Consider the following 7,141-nt stretch of genomic DNA (forward strand, 5'->3'; position numbering starts at 1 on the left):
CATTTTTTTCACATTTCCAGTATCTGCAGTATTTTACTTCCATAGAACTTGGTTAAGACTTCTCATTTCATTAAGGACACTGGTACAGTTGTCCAACCACTGTTCACTCCTGCACTTCAATACTTTTCTTTCACTTTCCAAGACCTTTTAGTGCTTTTGGATTTAAATTGTAGAAGTGATTATTTTTATCATTGACAACACATAGCATATCTAATGTAGTGAAATGTCTCACATTACCTAGAAAGCAATTTCGAAGTACCACAAGAGGAGACATCTAGATACATGTTGAAGGCTGTGAACAAAGAAGAGAGGTGGTATGGTTAAGGGGGAAATTCCATAGCTTCTGACCAAGACAGTGAAAAGCACAGGCAGCAATGAGGAATGGATTATAATCTGGGATGCTCAAAAGACTAGAATTAGGATAGTACAGATGTCAAAGGCTAGTAGGACTGGAGGAGGCAAGGCCATGGAAGGATTTGAAAACCGGGATGAGGATTTTTAAAATTCCTCCATTGTCAGACTGAAGTTAGTGAAGTACAATGGAAACAAGGATAATTGGTGACAGATTTGGTACAAGTTAAGATATGGGCAACGTAATTTTTGAGGACACAATTTGTAGGGTGATTATTTAAGAAGGGAGGCTGGTCAAAAACAAAACATTGAAACATTGGGACAGTGGTCACCGCACTAGTAATCCGTGGTGCAGGTTAACATTCTGAGGACATGGATTAAAATTCTGCCATGCTAACTTGTGGAGTTTAAATTCCATTAATAAAGCTGGAATTGAAAGCCAGGCCATGAAATATGAATTGTCTTCACTAACGTCCTTTAGTAAATCTGTTGTCCATACCTGTTTTAGGCCTACATGTTAGTCTAGACCCAGACCAATGTGATTGTCTTTTAATTGCCCTCTTAAATAGCCTAGCTAGCCACTCTGTTTAAGGGATGGGCAACAAATGCTGGAATCATTTAACAATGCCCACATCCCATGGAGGCATAAATAAAAATAAAAGTGAGGTGTTTTTTGTTCTGTGCAGCATTGGCCTTTCAGACCATAAGATTGTAAAAAATAGGAACAGCAGGCGGCCATTTGACCCCTCAAGCATGCTCCTCTATTCAGTAGGAGCATGGGTGTTCTGACAGCCCTCATGTCCAGTTTTTCCCTAACCTTTGATTCCCCTACTGATAAGAATCTATCTCAGTTTTAAATGTACACAAGGACTCTGTCCCCACAGCTCTCTGCGGAAAGAAGTTTCAAAGACACTCCACCCTCCTAAGAGAAGAAATTCCTCCTTATCTCAGTCTTCAATGGCGTCCCTTTATTCTGAGACTATGCTCTCTGGTTCCATGAGAGGAAGCATCCTCTCAACATTTACCCTGAAAAGACCCTTAAGAATCGTATCTGTTTCAATGAGATCAACTCTCGTTCTTCTAAACTCCAATGAGTAGAGTCCCAACGTGTTTAACCTTTGCTTGTAAGACTATCCCTCCATTCTGGGGATCATCCTAATGAACCTTTTCTGAACTGCCTTCAATTAAATAATTGCTTTTCTTGGGAAGTTTTGATTACTTCAATGTTGTAATACCTGAAAATTTGGGATTTTCCTAGAAAATTCTGTTATCTGTTATGAATGGCTATGGCTATTTTTTACTGCATTAGTTTCAGAAGGGGTAAGATTATTTCAGTTCTTTTAGATAGTTTATACATTTTTATTTAAAGATATCTCTTCACATTTAAGCTTTGGGAAAGTCTTACAAGATTTTTGCCTATATGTAACTGTGGTTTCATGTATCATACATTTATACAGTACCATTTTCATAGATCATAGAATCCCTACAATGTGGAAACAGGGCCTACGGCCCAACAAGTCCACACCGACCTTCAGAGCGTCCCACCCAGACCCATCCCCCTATAATCCACCTCATCCACTCATCCTTGAATACTATGGGTAATATAGCATGGCCAATCCACCTAGCCTGCACATCTTTGGACTGTGAGAGGAAACCGGAGCACCTGGAGGAAACCCACGCAGACACGTGGAGAATTTGCAAACTCCACACAGACAGTCACCCGAGGCTGGAATCCAACCCAGGACCCTGGTGCTGTGAGCCAACCATTTCTACATACTGTTCCGCACTTGGAGGTCAAATGAAAATTATTAAGATGTCAAGTAGATTAAAACAAACTTGTAAGATTGAATTTGAAAATCTTTAGCATATGTAAAAGAAAATGTCTTTCTGTATTCAATGTAAATAGTCTGGACACTATTTGTCCAATAAATTCAATATCTTCAAAACATTTGAAGGTATAACAGCATTTTTCAATATTTACCAAATATTTATGTTGCTAATGTATGAATACTATTTATTTCATGAAGGAATTGACTGCCACAAAGTGTTGTTTTAGCAATCCAACTATAGTTGATATGATTTGTTTCAGAGTCAATGCTATTTGGTACTCAACCACTAGAAGGTGTACATTAGCTGGTTGAACTGACCAGGATCCGACTTCTCTTGTTCTTGGCTTCAGCCCCTTTGCACAAATGAACACCTAATGTAATCCAGTATGTTTTTGATAATACAGCTAAAACAAGATTGAAACCTATATTTACCACACCTGGGTCACAGAAGACTTGTTTATTTTTACTGGAGGAAACAATATGGATATAATTCCTTTCAAAATTTGTCATTCATTTTGTAAAATATCTGCTTTCAGAAACGGGAGGTGGGGGAAAATGATATTTAACGTTAATATCTCAACTGAAGGGTGATGATCGCTGTGCAAACATTTAGTATAATTGCATTGAAACCAGATGATACAATTATACAGATAATGTCACAACATGTGAGTGAACCAGCTTTACGCTTCAAAGATTTTTTGGCAATGATATGCATATTATTGTTTCAAAATATGGAAATACTGTAATTCATCATTTTTAGGTATGAAGTGTAGTGGAATTGCATGCCTTGAAATGGCCTTTACTTTTAGGGAATAATTATTATCGATTGGATTGTAACATGTGTCTATGACATCAGAAGACATGATGTTAGCTAAACAAGACAATGCATAAAGTTCAAACTAACCTGACCGGCTTGTAAATAGAAGAAGCAAGCAAGAATGGTGTGATATTAAACATCACAATATCATAATAAAGGCTTGAAAACAGTTTAGTTTCTCTGTAGCTCTTCACACTAACGTTTTGATGAAAGGCTTTTTAGAAAGAAGGATGCAATCTGTTCTTCATTCAATTTGTTATAATGTTTTTTAACAAGTTAATTTTGAAATTTGCCTAGTTAAACAAGTGCTTAACTGAACTATGTATCATTATTTGTCACCTTTATAAACAATAATCACATGAAATTTTGTTGAGGATAATAATTTTTTTTTTTAGGTTGAGCATATCAAAATGCCAAATTCTAACATTACACTAATTTCTAACCAAATCCTTGTTTCTTATGCAGAACCAACACCAACTGTTATGTCTCGGCATGTTAATTGGATTAAAGTTAGTATTTAAATCCAAGATGTTAATCTTGCTAAAGACTCAAATTCAATTTCAAGACTGAATTCTTTCCCAATGCCTCTCATCCCCAATTAGAATATCCTGTCTTGTGCTCATATTCCCTTTCCTGGCACTGCCCATTGAACAATGCTTAAAATCAAAATCCGATGATATAAAATCTGGAAATAAGGCATTGAAAGTTATTCATAATGATTGGGAACATTGGAGATTTGGTACCTCAAACACAAAAAACTTATCTTTTCAGCAGCCAGAATATCCATCTCAGTTGAGATATGCATAAAGTTATTTCCATCATATGCACAAGCTTTAATGGATGGTTTTGCACTTCATCACATGGATAGGCTATGTACTTCCATGAGACAGGAAACAAGAAAACAAAGATCTACCTATTGGATAAGGTGAAATTACAATATATGTTAGAATGCCTGAGATAAATATGAAAATATTAGGTGTGGAGAAAGAAACAGTTAATATGTTAGGTTGATTATATTTTGTTGATGTCCTACACAGCTGAGGTCTGCTAAAAGATTTGACAGGTAGATTACCAGAACGAATAAACTATAGGCCCAGTGTCTACCCTGATTCAATACTAATGTGAACCAATGCCAAATGCAGATACAAAAACAGAAGTTGCTGGCAAAGTTCATGCACGTCTGACAGCATCTGTGAAGAAAAAATCAAAGTTAATGTTTCCGGTCTGGTGATCCTTCCTCAGGCAGATATCCTATTAACAAGGACTGAGGCCATATTTATTCATTTTCATGTTCATGAGGGGCGAATTGAAATTGGTTGAAATGACTTGAGCTATTGTTATTGCTGCAACTTGGTATATGCACTTTCTCTCTGCATCTGGCTTTATCATGTGAATTGTTCATTTTCTAATAGATTGGAGAAGTGTACATTAGCCATGTGCAAATAACATTATAAATTGTTCAGGTCACAAGGGAGTCTTCTTGTTATGGTATTGGTAAATTGCAGTTTCTACAATTACATATTGGACAGTACATCTGAATATGAAAATATCATAAATGCAGCCTTTGCATATGGACCAAAGCCAAATCCAAAAGATTATCTACAGTAAACCCAAAATTTGCAGCTTTGTCCAAGAAAGAAAATTTGCTTTGATTGCCTTTGGATATTTCAACATATGGGTAACTGCAGGAGATATATGTGTATGCACCTGTGGAGGGAGAATTAATTTTTCATTAATGACCTACTTACTGGAGTCTGCTGAAGAATTGGCAGGTGTTAACACAGAAATAACAAGCCCAATGCTTGCCTTGACCTAATTCACTGTGAAGCTGGACCAGGCAAAGGAAGATAGCCCATGAACCAGGACGGAGACCTTGCGTATTGATGTTGTTATTTATGAGAATGGAACTGAAGTTTATCTAAGTGTTGTAGTCTGCAATTTTATAATGTTAAAATGCTTCTTATTCTTTCTTCAAATTGATTGTAATCACACTGCAACTAATGCAATCGAGACCAATGCAAGACTCCCACACGATGTAATTATGTTCAATTTCAATAGCTATAGATGGAAATTGCCTCACATATTATGTCTGTTCAAAGCCAACACTATTCCTTATTGACTCAAAAATATGAACTTTAACTGGCTTGTTAGATGTCGGCTCAATTCTCCCAAACACATACGAACATCTAAAGAACGGACAAATATAAGCCCGTCAATCCTTCAAGACCTAGCCGGCCTGTCTCATCCCGACAAGGTCCTACATGCATTACATCATCTCAATTCACAAATAAAAGGAAAGTACAGTGGATGCTGGAAATCTGAAATAGAATCAGAAATTGCTGGAGAAACACAGCAGATCTGACAGCATCTGTGAAGAATATACAGAACTGTCATTTCACGTTCAATACAACTTCTGAACTGAGGAGTCATAATGGAAATGAAATGTTCACTCTGTTTCTCTCTTCATGGGTGCTGCCAGAGCTGCTAAGTTTCTCCAGCGCTTTCTATTTTTAACTTCAATGCCCAATTTCCATTGTATAAGCACTTAGCAGAGACCAAAAGAAGACGATTCCACTTTGATCCTCAAAGCCAAGCTAAGCAAGCTGTGGGAGGCTGAAGAAATGTATATCTGTAACTAGAGTTTCACTTTCACCAGTTTTCAATAACGTAGATTTTTCTTACTCTCGTGAAATCACACAGTTTCCTTTTGAAGGGCTGTGTGTAATCCATGCTTAGCGCATGCTTTCATGTATTCCCAAGATTGCTGACTTCCTGTAAAACCAACCAGTCGTTGGACTTAACCTATTGTTTAATGTTATCCTATGCAAGTGTCCATTAATGTCCTTTGGCTTTAAGCTCAAAAACAGTGTAAGCTGGTGTCATTTATCAAACCTCAATGCCATCATTTTGAGGTTCACATTTCCTCAAAGCAAAATCAAGATCGTTTGATCTAAGCGGAAACAAGGAAGAATTTTAGCGACCTTCCTTTGAACTTCCCCCGGTGCCTCCATCCACGACCTTGTTAGTTTGCAATTACTGTTCTCCGCGTGTCTCCGGAGTTGTGTTGAAAGGTGCTTTGATGCTATCTGCCTGGCATCACCAGCAGCTGCAGCAAGAAACCGCAGGCATTTAACAGCTTGAACCTATGCCAAGGGGGAGCAACAAAAACAATAATTTGGGAGTCCGACTTGACTGTCGGAGGTTATTAGGAATTAAATATAATGGGGGATAATTGGCAAATAAAGTGGAGCTTTGTGGAAAATTGACTGTAGTCCCTTTATTGCAGTGAAACTTCCACGTGTGATTTTTTTTTCGAACAGGACGAGAGGGGCCATTGAGAACTGCCCGAAAGAGCTAATGCCCTGTATCAATCTTATCCCCCTCAGCAAAACTGAGCGCACTTTGAAGTGAAATTTGCTGTCCATCTCCCCACTCTTATGAGAAATCTCCACTGTAGCCTACAGGCAACAGGATTGTCATTTTTTTTATATTTCAAAAATGTACTTTATTGATAAAAAGGAGCTTTATATATGTACATAGTCACAAACGCAGTTCAGTTCTGTACAGTAGCATATCAAGGAAACAAACAAACATTGAAATATCATGTTAACCACGCCAGTGGCAGTACAGTTCAAACTGTGACATAAATGATTCATAAAGAATTCAAACGACTGTCTGACTTTCTTTTACATATTCACAGAGGTGACGGCAGGACGGGAGCAGAGCGCCATTTGGTGTGAAGAAGAAAAACAACATCGGATTTGAGCTGTACCTTTTTATTGTGTTCCCCAAACATGAAACTGACGTTCGTTAGTTTTATTTTCACACGAGTCTACCCGGAAATAGAATGTGTTCAGGACACCAGTCAACAACTGCATCACCCTGGTGAATCATTATGCACCGGAGGTTATTTACAAAAGCTGTTGATTCATGTAAACTGTACTGTCAGATAAAGTGACCATTGAGAATGGGAGATAAAACGTACCCTGAACAGTTGAGAAATGCTCTCCTGTTTGCAAAGAACAGTTACTGCTCTTTAAAACCGAAGAAGAAATTCGAATAGATCCACATCCAGGTGGTCCGGAGACACCAATCACATTACCTGTATTCTCCGAAATGAACAGGTTCCTACGTAATTTCAATA

The sequence above is a fragment of the Rhincodon typus genome, chromosome 26, assembly GCF_021869965.1.
Source record: "Rhincodon typus isolate 14 chromosome 26, sRhiTyp1.1, whole genome shotgun sequence".
NCBI lineage: Eukaryota > Metazoa > Chordata > Chondrichthyes > Orectolobiformes > Rhincodontidae > Rhincodon > Rhincodon typus.